General features: G+C 50.7%; 1 protein-coding gene across 1 annotated transcript in view; it reads left to right on the top strand.

Annotated features, from left to right (window-relative positions):
• LOC147123896 (sperm flagella and cilia-associated protein 2-like) overlaps nt 1–14,661 on the top strand; it is a 536,137-nt gene that overhangs the window by 492,445 nt on the left and 29,031 nt on the right. The window lies entirely within an intron of this gene.

Here is a 14,661-nt window from a genome sequence, read left to right on the forward strand (position 1 = left end):
GCTCTTTGTTTCTCCCGCTCTGTCTCTCTGTCGCTCTTTGTTTCTCCCGCTCTGTCTCTCTGTCGCTCTTTGTTTCTCCCGCTCTGTCTCTCTCTGTCGCTCTTTGTTTCTCCCGCTCTGTCTCTCTGTCGCTCTTTGTTTCTCCCGCTCTGTCTCTCTGTCGCTCTTTGTTTCTCCCGCTCTGTCTCTCTGTCGCTCTTTGTTTCTCCCGCTCTGTCTCTCTCTGTCGCTCTTTGTTTCTCCCGCTCTGTCTCTCTGTCGCTCTTTGTTTCTCCGTCGCTCTTTGTTTCTCCCGCTCTGTCTCTCTCTGTCGCTCTTTGTTTCTCCCGCTCTGTCTCTCTGTCGCTCTTTGTTTCTCCCGCTCTGTCTCTCTCTGTCGCTCTTTGTTTCTCCCGCTCTGTCTCTCTGTCGCTCTTTGTTTCTCCCGCTCTGTCTCTCTCTGTCGCTCTTTGTTTCTCCCGCTCTGTCTCTCTGTCGCTCTTTGTTTCTCCCGCTCTGTCTCTCTCTGTCGCTCTTTGTTTCTCCCGCTCTGTCTCTCTCCCTCTGTCTTTGTTTCTCCCGCTCTGTCTCTCTCTGTCGCTCTTTGTTTCTCCCGCTCTGTCTCTCTCCCTCTGTCTTTGTTTCTCCCGCTCTGTCTCTCTCTGTCGCTCTTTGTTTCTCCCGCTCTGTCTCTCTCTGTCGCTCTTTGTTTCTCCCGCTCTGTCTCTCTGTCGCTCTTTGTTTCTCCCGCTCTGTCTCTCTGTCGCTCTTTGTTTCTCCCGCTCTGTCTCTCTCCCTCTGTCTTTGTTTCTCCCGCTCTGTCTCTCTCCCTCTGTCTTTGTTTCTCCCGCTCTGTCTCTCTGTCGCTCTTTGTTTCTCCCGCTCTGTCTCTCTCTGTCGCTCTTTGTTTCTCCCGCTCTGTCTCTCTGTCGCTCTTTGTTTCTCCCGCTCTGTCTCTCTCCCTCTGTCTTTGTTTCTCCCACTCTGTCTCTGTCTTTCTCGTCTGTCATTTTCTCTCTCTATGTTTCACTGGAATATAAGAACATATAAAAACTTGACTAGGCCATTCAGCCCATCGAGCCTGTTCCACCATTCAGTTAGAACATGGCTGACCTCTACCTCAGCTCCATTCACTCCATTTCACTTGATACTCTTACTGAACAAAAATCTATCGATCTCAATTTTGAGAATTTTAATTAACCCCCAGCATCTACAGCCTTTAGAGAGAGAGTTCGGGATTTCCGCACCGGAGGTAATAGTTTCTCTCTATCTAGCCTATCGAATCACTTTATCATTTTAAACTCCTCAATTAGAACACCCTCTCAACCTTCTAAACTCAAGGGAATACAAACCAAGCTGATACAACCTGTTCTCGTAACTTAACTTCAGATCGCTAGACATTTGAGGTAGAGATCAGCCATGACCTAATTGAATGGTGAAATAGGCTCGAGGGGCTGAATGGACTCCTCCTTAACCAGTGTTCATTCCCTCTCTCTCTGAATCTCTCCTCACTCTCTCACCCTGTCATCCTTCATCCCACACTCCTTGGTGCAGCTCGAAGTGAACTTTAGTAACTTGATTGCTGAGAGTTGTCACTGTAGCCAGGTGAGGTTTGGGATGCGAATTGTACAGTCGCTGACCGGCTTTCACTGTTCGCTCAGTGCTCTGCATTGGCTGTAGCAATGACCTGATTCTATTACTGGAAGCGAGTCTGATTTTTATTCCTCTTTCCTGCACACACATGGTAGTAGCAAAGCAAATCAAATGTCAATATCTAAGTCAGGTATCCAGGCCAAAGCTTGCGGTGTAACAGCGTGGATATCTTGTCGGCTGCCTGTGAATTTCCTCTGAGATCAGTGCGCAATGATGTGCTCCAGGGTCTGATTAGAAGCTCCACAGTCGCATGATGGGGATGCTTTAATCTTCCGTCTATGGTGAAGGTGGCTGCATCGACCGTGACCGGTTCCGAGGCGGTTGATGGTTGTCCACTGTTTGCGTGGCCTACTTCCGTTGATGACTTCAGCCAAACGCACAAAACACCATCACCTCGACATTCCACCTCAATACCCACCAAGCAAACTGAGCTTTGAAAGTCTCCTTTTGTGGCGCAGAGGTAAACCAGGCCAAAAACCCCTCTTATTTAGGAGTCACGCTTGATCGCACCTTGTCATATAGAAAACGTCTCCAGAACCAGAACCTTGGAAAGAAACTAAAGAGTCGGGTCAACTTGATCCAGAAACTGGCCGGATCCACATGGGGAGCAGACGCTCAAACCCTCCGTACGGCAACACTCGCCATGGCCATCGAGTCTGCGTGTCAAATCCGTTGATGTCCAGCTGAATTCTACTATGAGAATGATCGCCGGTACGCTTTTATCAACACCAACACCGTGGCTGCCCGTGCTTGCAAACATCGCACCACCTCACCTACTCTGTGAATATACAGCCTCCAGAGAATACAACCGCTACACCAGCAAAGACATGATCCAGGCTGACTTGAACAACCTACCACCAACCCCTTTCAAATCTCGAAGGCCATTTTGGACCGTCGCCGAAGCCCTTCAGTGGTCTCCCCTCAGCCTTGATGACCGATGGCGAAATGCTTGGAAGAACTGCGGAATGGAGTTAGGCGGTATATGTATATGTCCCCCTTCTGTCTGTCTCTCTCTCTCTTTGTCTCTGTCTGTCTATCTCTGTCTGTCTCTCTCTTTCTGTCTGTCTGTCTGTCTCTCTCTTTGTCTCTGTCTGTCTATCTCTGTCTGTCTCTCTCCCTGTCTGTCTCCCTCTCTCTCTCTTTATCTCTGTCTGTCTATCTCTGTCTGTCTCTCTCCCTGTCTGTCTCCCTCGCTCTCTCTTTGTATCTGTCTGTCTCATAAGAACATAAGAACATAAGAAATAGGAGCAGGAGTAGGCCAATCGGCCCCTCGAGCCTGCTCCGCCATTCAATAAGATCATGGCTGATCTGATCCTAACCGCCAATCCACTATCACAGAACCATCTCCTGAATCTAACAGAATTAGACACACGAAATAGGAGCAGGATCAGGCTACACGGCCCCTGGGCCCGCTCCGCTACCCACAGGGCCATGACCGATCCGAACCTAGACTCATGTCCAAATTCCTGCCCGCTCCCCGTAACCCTTAATTCCCTTTACTTCTAGGAAACTGTCTATTTCTGTTTTAAATTTATGTAATGATGTAGCTTCTACAGCTTTTTGGGGCAGCATATTCCATGGACCTACCACCCTCTGAGTGAAGTAGTTCCTCCTCATCTCAGTTTTGAAAGAGCAGCCCCTTATTCTAAGACTATGCCCCCTAGTTCTAGTTTCACCTATCATCGGGAACATCTTCCCCGCATCCACCCGATCCGACCCCTTCACAATCTTATATGTTTCAATAAGATCGCCTCTCGTTCTTCTGAACTCCAATGAGTAGAGTCCCAATCTACTCAACCTCTCCTCATATGTCCATCCCCTCATCCCCGTGATTAACCGAGTGAACCTTCTTTGTACTGACTCGAGAGCAAGTATGTCCTTTCTTAAGTATGGACACCAAAACTGTACGCAGTATTCCAGGTGTGGCCTCACCAATACCTTGTACAACTGAAGCAATACCTCCCTATTTTTGTATTCTATCCCCCTAGCAATGAAAGCCAACATTCCATTGGCCTTCTTAATCACTTGCTGCACCTGCATACTAACCTTTTGAGTTTCGTGCACCAGGACCCCCAGATCCCTTTGTACTTCAGTACTTTCCAGTTTCTTGCCATTAAGATAATAACTTGCTCTATGATTTTTTCCTGCCAAAGTGCATAACCTCACACTTTCCAGTATTGTATTCCATCTGCCAAATCTCTGCCCACTTACTTAGCCTGTCGTTGTCCCCTTGCAGGTTTTTTATGTCCTCCTCACTCACTACTTTCCCTCCCATCTTAGTATCATCTGCAAACTTTGATATGTTGCACTCGGTCCCCTCCTCCAAATCATTAATATAGATTGTAAAGAGTTGGGGACCCAGCACTGACCCCTGCGGAACACCACTAGTTACTGATTGCCAGTCTGAGAATGAACCATTTATCCCAACTCTCCGCCTTCTGTTAGATAGCCAATCCTCTATCCATGCCAGAATATTACCCCCAATCCTGTGATTTTTTATCTTAAGCAATAATCTTTTGTGTGGCACCTTGTCAAATGCCTTTTGGAAGTCTAAATACACTACGTCCACTGGTTCCCCTTTATCCACCCTATACGTTACTTCCTCAAAGAACTCCAGCAAATTTGTCAAACATGGCTTCCCCTTCATAAAACCATGCTGACTTTGTCCTATTAAATTATGATTATCCAAATGTCCTGTTACTGTCTCCTTAATAATGGACTCCAAAATTTTACCTACCACAGATGTTAGGCTAACCGGTCTATAGTTTCCAGCCTTCTGTCTACTGCCCTTTTTAAATAAGGGTGTTACATTAGCAGTTTTCCAGTCTGCCGGGACCTTTGCTGAGTCCAGGGAGTTTTGGAAAATTATTACCAATGCATCCACAATCCCTACCGTCACTTCCCTCAAGACCCTAGGATGTAAGCCATCAGGTCCAGGTGATTTATCCGCCTTGAGTCCCATTATTTTACCGAGTACCACTTCCTTAGTGATTTTGATCGTGTTTAGCTCCTCCCCCCCTTTAGCCCCCTGTTTGTCCAGTGTTGGGATATTCTTAGTCTCTTCTACTGTAAAGACTGATGTAAAATATTCATTCAGTGTTTTTGCCATCTCCATATTTCCCACCATTAATTTCCCGGTCTCATCCTCTAAGGGACCAACATTTACTTTAGCCACCCTTTTTCTTTTTATATAACTATAAAAACTCTTACTATCTGTTTTTATATTTTTTGCTAATTTACTTTCATAATCTATCTTCCCTTTCTTAATCAATCTTTTTGTTATTTTTTGCTATCTTTTAAAGTTTTCCCAATCCTCTATCCTCCCACTAGATTTGGCTACCTTATATGCCCTTGTTTTTAGTCGAATACTATCCTTAATTTCTTTACTTAGCCACGGATGGCTGTCTTTTCTTTTACACCCTTTTCTTCTCAGTGGAATATATATTTTTTGGAAGTTGTAAAATAACTCCTTAAATGTACACCACTGATCATGTATCGTCTTACCCTTTAATCTATTTTCCCAATCCACTCTACTCAATTCCGCTCTCATACCTTCATAGTCTCCTTTATTCAAGCTTAGCACGCTTGTTTGAGATCGAACCTTCTCACCCTCTAATTGAATATGGAATTCAACCATGTTATGGTCACTCATTCCAAGGGGATCCTTTACTAGGACATTTTTAATTAATCCCATCTCGTTACACAGGACCAGATCTAAGGTTGCTTGCACCCTGGTCGGTTCAGTTACATACTGCTCAAGAAACCCATCCCTAATACACTCAATGAACTCATCCTCAAGGCTGCTCTGCCCAATTTGATTTGTCCAATTAATATGATAGTTGAAATCCCCCATAATTATAGATGTTCCCTTATTACAAGCCTCAACTATTTCCTGATTGATACTCCGTCCAACAGAGTTGCCACTGTTCGGAGGCCTATTGACTACGCCCACTAGTGTTTTTTTCCCCTTATTATTCCTTACCTCCACCCAAACTGTTTCATTATCCTGATCTTTTGACCCAATATCATTTCTCTGTATTACAGTGATTCCTTCCTTTATTAACATAGCCACCCCACCTCCCCTTCCTTCCTGCCTGTCCTTCCTGATCGTTAAATAACCTGGTATGTTTAATTCCCAGGCATTGTCATCCTGCAGCCATGTTTCTGTAATGGCCACAAGATCATACTCTCTTTGTCTCTGTCTGTCTATCTCTCTGTGTCTCTCTCCCTGTCTGTCTGTCTCTTTGTCTCTGTCTGTCTATCTCTGTGTGTCTCGCTCCCTGTCTGTCTGTCTCCCTCTCTCTCTCTTTGTCTCTGTCTGTCTATCTCTGTCTGTCTCTCTCCCTGTCTGTCTCCCTCTCTCTCTCTTTGTCTCTGTCTGTCTATCTCTGTGTGTCGCGCTCCCTGTCTGTCTGTCTCCCTCTCTCTCTGTCTCTGTCTGTCTATCTCTGTGTGTCTCGCTCCCTGTCTGTCTGTCTCCCTCTCTCTCTCTTTGTCTCTGTCTGTCTATCTCTGTCTGTCTCTCTCCCTGTCTGTCTGTCTCCCTCTCTCTCTCTCTCTTTGTCTCTGTCTGTCTATCTCTGTCTGTCTCTCTCCCTGTCTGTCTCCCTCTCTCTCTCTTTGTCTCTGTCTGTCTATCTCTGTGTGTCGCGCTCCCTGTCTGTCTGCCTCCCTCTCTCTCTGTCTCTGTCTGTCTATCTCTGTGTGTCTCGCTCCCTGTCTGTCTGTCTCCCTCTCTCTCTCTTTGTCTCTGTCTGTCTATCTCTGTCTGTCTCTCTCCCTGTCTGTCTGTCTCCCTCTCTCTCTCTCTCTTTGTCTCTGTCTGTCTATCTCTGTCTGTCTCTCTCCCTGTCTGTCTCCCTCTCTCTCTCTTTGTCTCTGTCTGTCTATCTCTGTGTGTCGCGCTCCCTGTCTGTCTGTCTCCCTCTCTCTCTGTCTCTGTCTGTCTATCTCTGTGTGTCTCGCTCCCTGTCTGTCTGTCTCCCTCTCTCTTTGTCTCTGTCTGTCTATCTCTGTCTGTCTCTCTCCCTGTCTGTCTCTCTCCCTCTCTCTCTCTCTCTTTGTCTCTGTCTGTCTATCTCTGTCTGTCTCTCTCCCTGTCTGTCTGTCTCCCTCTCTCTCTCTCTCTTTGTCTCTGTCTGTCTATCTCTGTCTGTCTCTCTCCCTGTCTGTCTCCCTCTCTCTCTCTCTGTCTCTGTCTGTCTATCTCTGTGTGTCTCGCTCCCTGTCTGTCTGTCTCCCTCTCTCTCTCTTTGTCTCTGTCTGTCTATCTCTGTCTGTCTCTCTCCCTGTCTGTCTGCCTCCCTCTCTCTCTCTCTTTGTCTCTGTCTGTCTATCTCTGTCTGTCTCTCTCCCTGTCTGTCTCCCTCTCTCTCTCTTTGTCTCTGTCTGTCTATCTCTGTGTGTCTCTCTCCCTGTCTGTCTCCCTCTCTCTCTCTTTGTCTCTGTCCGTCTATCTCTGAGTGTCTCGCTCTCTGTCTGTCTGTCTCCCTCTCTCTCTCTTTGTCTTTGTCTGTCTATCTCTGTGTGTCTCGCTCCCTGTCTGTCTGTCTGTCTCTCTCTCTCTCTCTTTGTCTCTGTCTGTCTATCTCTGTGTGTCTCGCTCCCTGTCTGTCTGTCTCCCTCTCTCTCTCTTTGTCTCTGTCTGTCTATCTCTGTGTGTCTCGCTCCCTGTCTGTCTGTCTCCCTCTCTCTCTCTTTGTCTCTGTCTGTCTATCTCTGTGTGTCTCTCTCCCTGTCTGTCTCCCTCTCTCTCTCTTTGTCTCTGCCTGTCTATCTCTGTCTGTCTCTCTCTCCCTGTCTCCTTCTTCCCCTTCCATGGGATTTCCCTTCCTCTGCCTTTCTCCTTTGCTTTGTGCCTCCTGCCCGTAGAACCAGTTCATTGCACAGAAAGAAGCCATTCAGCCCATCATGTCTATACGGACTCTTTCCCAGAGCAAAGCCAAACTAATCCCATTGCCCTTGTTCTATCCCATAGCCCTGTATCTCCCTCTGCTTCAAATCATTAACTGCTGAAACCTTCCTCTGTGTTTCCATCACTCTTTCCCAGTGTACCTTTTCTCTGTCTCTTTCTGTCCCTCTCACTGACATAGAAACATAGAAGATAGGAGCAGGAGTAGGCCATTCGGCCCCTCGAGCCTGCTCCGCCATTCAATGTGATCATGGCTGATCATCCAAATTCAGTACCCTGTTCCTGCCTTCTCCCCATACCCCTTGATCCCTTTAGCCTTAAGAAATATATCTAACTCCTTCTTGAATATATTTAATGAACTGGCCTCCACCGCCCTCTGTGGCAGAGAATTCCACAGGTTCACCACTCTCTGGGTGAAGAAATTCCTCCTCATTTCAGTCCTAAATGGCCTACCCCTTATCCTTAGACTGTGACCCCTGGTTCTGGACTCCCCGACCATCGGGAACATCCTTCCTGCATCTAGTCTGTCCAGCCCTGTTAGAATTTTATAAGTTTCAATGAGATCCCCTCTCATTCTTCTAAACTCCAGCGAGTACAAGCCCAATCGACCCAATCTCTCCTCATATGTCATTCCTGCCATCCCAGGTATCAGTCTGGTGAATCTTCGCTGCACTCCTTCCATGGCAAGTACATCCTTCCTCAGATAAGGCGACCAAAACTGCACACAATACTCAAGGTGTGGTCTCACCAAGGCCCTGTACAACTGCAGCAAGACATCCTTGTTCTTGTACTCAAACCCTCTCGCTACAAAGGCCAACATACCATTTACCTTCTTAACCGCCTGCTGCACCTGCATACTTACCTTCAGTGACTGGTGCACAAGGACACCCAGGTCTCGTTGCACTTCCCCTTCTCCCAATCTATTGCCGTTCAGATAATAATCTGCCTTCCTGTTTTTGCCACCAAAGTGGATAACCTCGCATTTATCCACATTGTACTGCATCTGCCATGCTTCTGCCCAATCACCCAAACTGTCCAAATCATACTGGAGTTTCTCGGCATCCTCCTCACAGCACACACACCCACCCAGCTTTGTGTCGTCTGCAAACTTGGAGATATTACATCTAGTTCCCTCATCTAGATCATTAATACATATTGTGAATAGCTGGGGTCCTAGGACCGATCCCTGCGGTACCCCACTAGTCACTGCCTGCCATTCGGAAAAAGAGCCGTTTATTCCAACTCTTTGCTTCCTGTCTGCCAACCAGTTCTCTATCCAAGTCAGTACCTTGCCCCCACTCCCATATACCTTATCTTTACACGCTAATTTCTTATGCGGGACCTTATCAGAAGCCTTCTGAAAATCCAAATACACTACATCCACTGGTTCTCCCTTATCTATTCTACCAGTTACATCCTCAAAAAATTCCAGTCGATTAATCAAGCGCGATTTACCTTTTGTAAATCCATGTTGACTTTGTCCGATCCTGTCACTGTTTTCCAAGTGCTCTGCTATTACATCTTTTATAATGGACTCAAGCATTTTCCCCACTACCGATGTCAGGCTTACCGGTCTATAATTCCCCGTTTTCTCTCTACCACCTTTTTTGAATAGTGGGGTAACATTAGCTACCCTCCAATCCATGGGTACTGTTCCAGAGTCTATCGAATTTTGGAAGATGACCAGCAATGCATCTACTATTTCTAGGGCCACTTCCTTAAGTACCCTAGGATGTAGATTATCAGGCCCTGGGGATTTATCGGCCTTCAATCCTGTCAATTTCCCTACAAATACTGGTTTCTTTCAGTTCCTCCCTCTCATTAGACCCTATGTTCCCCAACATCTCTGGGAGGTTATTTGTGTCCTCCTTTGTGAAGACAGAACCAAAGTATGTATTTAATTGGTCTGCCATTTCTTTGTTCCCCATTATAAATTCCCCTGATTCTGACCGCAAGGGACCTACGCTTGACTTCACCAATCTTTTTCTCTTCACATATCTATAAAAGCTTTTACAGTCAGTTTTTATGTTCCTTGCAAGCTTACTCTCATATTCTATTTTCCCCCTCTTAATTAATCCCTTTGTCCTCCTTTGCTGAATCCTAATCTGCTCCCAATCTTCAGGTTTACTGCTTTTTCTGACCAATTTTTCTGTCCTCTCCTTGGATCTTATGCTATCCCTAATTTCCCTTGTTAGCCACAGTTGAGTCACCTTTTTTGTTTTATTTGTATGCCAAACAGGGATGAACAAATTCTGTAGTTCATCCATGCGATCTTTGAATGTTTGCCATTGCCTATCCACCGTCAACCCTTTGAGTAACCTTCCCCAATGAATCCTACCCAACTCGCGCTTCGTACCATCGTAGTTTCCTTTATTTAAATTCAGGACCCTAGTACTTCACTCTCCATCTTAATGAAGAATTCTAACATATTATGATCGCTCTGACCCAAGGGGCCTCGCACAACAAGATTGCTAATTAATCCTCATTACCTAATACCCAGTCTAAGATGGCCTGATCTCCAGTTGGTTCCTCGACATATTGGTCCAGGAAACCATCCTGTATACACTCCAGGAATTCCTCCTCCACAGTATTGTTACTAATTTGGTTAGCCCAATGATGTGCCGAATAACGGTCTGAATCCAAGAGGTTAAGGCTTAAAACTCAAGGCTTATATTAAGTAAGAACATAACATCAAATTAACACAGGGCAACCATCATTCATCACCGACCCAGCCCTTATGTAAAACCCAGCTCTTATAAGTAAGACTCCCACCAATCCGAAGGATCCAGAAGGGCGCTCTTTTGGTTGAACCAAACATAAACAAATAGACTGTAACTAATTAAACTTTAAATAAACCTTAACAAATCAAATTAAAATTTGGTTGTCCGAATCAATTACGCACTCCAGTCCCCCCCGGCGCCCACCGGTCGCGGAAGTACTCGAGCGAGCCGGCGGACACCGCGTGCTCCATCTCCAGGGCCACCCGGGCGCGAACATGGCCGCGGAAGAGAGGGAGGCAATCTGGCTGGACGACCCCCTCAACCGCCCGCTGCCTGGACCAATTGACGGCTTTTTTGCCAGGCCCAGGAGCAGACCCACAAGGAGGTCCTCCAACCTGCCCGCTCCCCTCCGCACCGGGTGACCGTAGATCAAGAGCGTGGGACTGAATTGCAACCAAAAATCGAGGAGCAGCCCCTTCAAATAATGGAAGAGGGGCTGCAACCTCTCACACGCCGTGTATATATGAAACACGGACTCCTCCAGGCCGCAGAAAAGACAGGCGGCCTGGGAGTCCGTGAACCTACTTAAAAATATATTGCACGGGACTGCTCCGTGCAACACCCTCCAGGCCAAGTCCCCAATAGAACAAGGGAAGACTCCCGTATAGAGAGCCCTCCATTGGGGACCTCCGCCGGAAGGCAAGAAGGCACGCCAAGGCGTGTCCGGACGGCAGGCGAAGATGGCAAAGTGGAGAGTGTGCAGGAGCAGCCCATACAGGAAATACCTCCATGCGGAATGAAAAGGCACGGAGGGTATTTCCTCGAGACGGCTCAAGTTGTGAGGCGCCGGCTCCCGAGGGGAGTTTCGGGGCCGGGCACCGATGAGGAATTCCGTCCGAATGGGGAAAAGCTCGGGCGGGATCGCCCCACGCGCTTGAGCCGCCTCGATACACTTTGTGGCGCCGGGGCGCAGTGTCACTTTCATCGACTCGATGGCATTGACCGCGAGCTGGACGTTGGCCCAAGACATGCGCCACGCCAACTCCTCCGGCGCCATCCAGCCCGCTCCTCCGCCATCGAACAGGTCCCCGACTCTCGTCACCTTGCCAGGCACAGCCCTGCGCTCCGCCAGCCACCCGAACCCGCGGACGTGGAGGTGCGGATTCCTGAGCAGCGGCTCCCGAAGGATAGCCGCCATTCCTGACGGGGGAGAGCTGCGCCTGGAAGCGACGTAGTTCCAAACCCATAGCAGTTCCTGGTAGAAGACAGGCAGCTCCCGCAGGCTGGCACGCGTGCCGCCCACTTTCACAAACAGGAGCTGCATGTCGTAATTGAGGCCGTGCAGCTGGCGGAAAAAATACGTCGCCAGCGCACACCATCTCGGAGGATTCTCGACGTACAGGTATCTCTGCAGCGTCTGAAGACGGAAAGTCGCAGCCTGGGTGCGAAGGCACACCAGCGCCTGACCGCCCTCCCTAAGCGGGAGACTCAGAACCGCGGCAGAGACCCAGTGCTTCCTTTTGCCCTAGAAGAAGTCGATGAGCTTCTTCTGCATCTTGGCAACAAACGCAAGGGGAGGGATCAAAGTGACCAACCGGTACCACAACATGGCGGCCACCAGCCGGTTTATGACCAGCACTCGACCCCTGTAGGACAACACTCGGAGCAGTCCTGTCCAGCGTCCTAAGTGAGTGGTGACTTTGGCCTCCAACTCTTGCCAGTTCGCCGGCCAGGCGTCCTCGGCAGGGCTAAGGTAGACTCCCAAGTAGAGGAGGTGCGTGGTGCTCCAGGCGAAGGGCCTGAACTCCTCCGGCAGGGAGTCCACCCGCCACTGACCCACCAGGAGTCCGGAACATTTCTCCCAGTTGATCTTGGCGGAGGATGCGTCCGAGTAAATCTGCTGGCATTCCCGCATCCTCCGCAAGTCAGCGGGATCCGTGACCATGAGGAGCATGTCATCGGCGTAAGCCGAGAGGACCCCCTCCATGCCCGGCCCTTGCAGAATCAGTCCCGTCAACCTCTTCCGCAAGAGGCGCAGGAAAGGCTCTACGCAAAGGGTGTATAACTGACCGGACATGGGGCATCCCTGACGCACCCCCCTCCCGAAGCGAAGGGGCGCCGTCAAGGACCCGTTAACCTTAATCAGACACTCTGCGGCAGCGTACAGAAGTCGGATCCGGGCGACAAAATGCGTCCCGAACCCGAATGCGCGCAGAGTCCCGAAGAGATACTCGTGATCCACCCTGTCGAACGCCTTCTCCTGATCCAGGGAAAGGAAGGCGACCGACAGACCAGCCCTCTGGGAATGGTGGACCAGGTCCCGGACCAGATGGATGTTATCGTGGATAGTCCGGCCCGCGACCATGTAGGACTGGTCGGGGTGGATCATGTGGGCCAGCACGGCGCCAAGGCGAACAGACATGGCCCTGGCAAAAATTTTATAGTCCGTGCTGAGGAGGGAGACCGGGCGCCAGTTCTTAAGGAGGCGGAGATCGCCCTTCTTAGGCAACAGGACAATAACCGCCCTGCGCCAAGAGAGGGGCATCTCCCCGGTCGCCAAACTTTCCCCCAGGACCCGCGCGTAGTCGCCCCCCAAGACGTCCCAGAACGCCCTGTGGAACTCCAGGGCGTCCAGCCCCGGGGACTTTCCCCTGGAGAGCTGGCGGAGGGTGCCGGTCAGCTCCTCCAGACTCAGAGGAGCGTCCAATTTTTCGGCGCCCTCCAGGCCGACCTTCGGCAGGTCCTCCCACAAAACTCTGCGCGCATCCTCGCTGGATGGATCCGGAGAGAACAGAGCCCTGTAATAGGCGCGGGCCTCCGCGCTGATTCCCTCCGGATCCGAGACCAGAGATCCGTCGTCGGCCAGCAGCCCCAAGAGCTGCTTATGAACCCCCCGTCTTTTTTCCAGCGAGTAGAAGAAGGGGGAGCCGCGGTCCAGGTCCCGCAGGAACTGGATCCGCGACCTCACATACGCGCCTCGGGACCCGACAAGCTGCAGGTCCTTCAGCGCGCCCTTCTTCTCTTCGTACACCTTCCGCAGGGCCGGGTCCTCGACGACTTGACCGAGACGGGACTCCAGGTCGAGCACCTCCTTCTCCAACCGCCCGACCCGGGCCTCCCGCCTCTTGGTCGACCCCTTCGCGTACTCCTGACAGAAGAGACGGACGTGAGCCTTGCCCACGTCCCACCATAGCCTCAAGGAGGGGAAGCCCCCCTGCTTCCTTCTCCAGTCGGCCCAGAACCGACGAAACGAATCCCGGAACCGCGCGTCCTCCAGCAGCAGGTTGTTAAAATGCCAGTACGCGGACCCCCCCCCGCGCGCGCAGCGGAACAAGCTCCGCCCACACCAGGTGGTGGTCCGTGCACGGCACTGGCCGCATGGAAGCTGCCAGAACGCAGGAGACGTACGCCCGGGAAATGTAAAGGCGGTCGATTCTGGACCTTCCTCCTCCAGACCCCACGTAAGTGAAGGCGCTGGAGTCGGGATGGAGATTTCGCCAAACGTCCACCAAGTCGAAGGACCCGACCAGGTCCCTCAACTTCTCCATCGCCGCCGGGCATCGCAGGGGACCCGGGCGGTCCCTCGCCTCGAGGGTGCAGTTAAAATCCCCCCCGAGGATGACGCACTCGCCCACGTCGATGGAGCCCAGAAGAGCGGACACTTCTTCAAAGAAGCGCACTTGCTGCACACCGGCCTGAGGGGCATACACGTTCACTAGATGGAGCGGCACGCCCCCCAGGCGAACAGTGACCTGGAGCAAGCGGCCCGGCACGTGCTCCTTGACCCCCAAGATCTCCGGCTGAAAATGCAGGGCCAGCAAGATAGCCACCCCGCTGGAAACGTTGGAGAGGTAACTCATGCTGACCCCTCCTTGCCACTCCAGGAGCCACGTGGCCTCGTCTCCCGGAACGGTGTGGGTTTCTTGCAGGGAGCACACCGCATACTTCCCGTCCCGAAGGACCGAAAGGTTATTAAATCTGCGGCGAGCCTCCCTGCTGCCGTTGATGTTAAGGCTGGCTATGGTTATCTTCATATCAGAAGCATAGTGCAACCTCTGACTACAACTAACGGGAGGAGGGAGCACAGCCGCTAGTCGACCGCCACTCCCTCAGCAGCCCAGTGAGGAACAACCTGAGCCGACGCAGCTCGAGCGGGCTCATGTCCGCGTCCGCGCCCATGATCTTGACGGCGGCGCGGGCCGACCCGATGAGCTGCGCCAGCTCCGATCACCTGGCGAGGGCCAGCTGGGTCTTGTTTTGACGACCCTGGCACGCGGCCATAAAATTCCGGAGTTCCCTGACGGGAATGAGGGGAGACTCGGCGAGGGGCACGAGGTCATCCATCGCCTCGTCGGCGATGGAATCCAACTCGTCCTCCGCGCCCATCACCAAGTCCCC

The sequence above is a fragment of the Somniosus microcephalus genome, chromosome 1 (assembly GCF_052327205.1).
Source record: "Somniosus microcephalus isolate GS21.2 chromosome 1, FLI_Smic_1.0, whole genome shotgun sequence".
NCBI classification, from domain to species: Eukaryota; Metazoa; Chordata; class Chondrichthyes; order Squaliformes; family Somniosidae; genus Somniosus; species Somniosus microcephalus.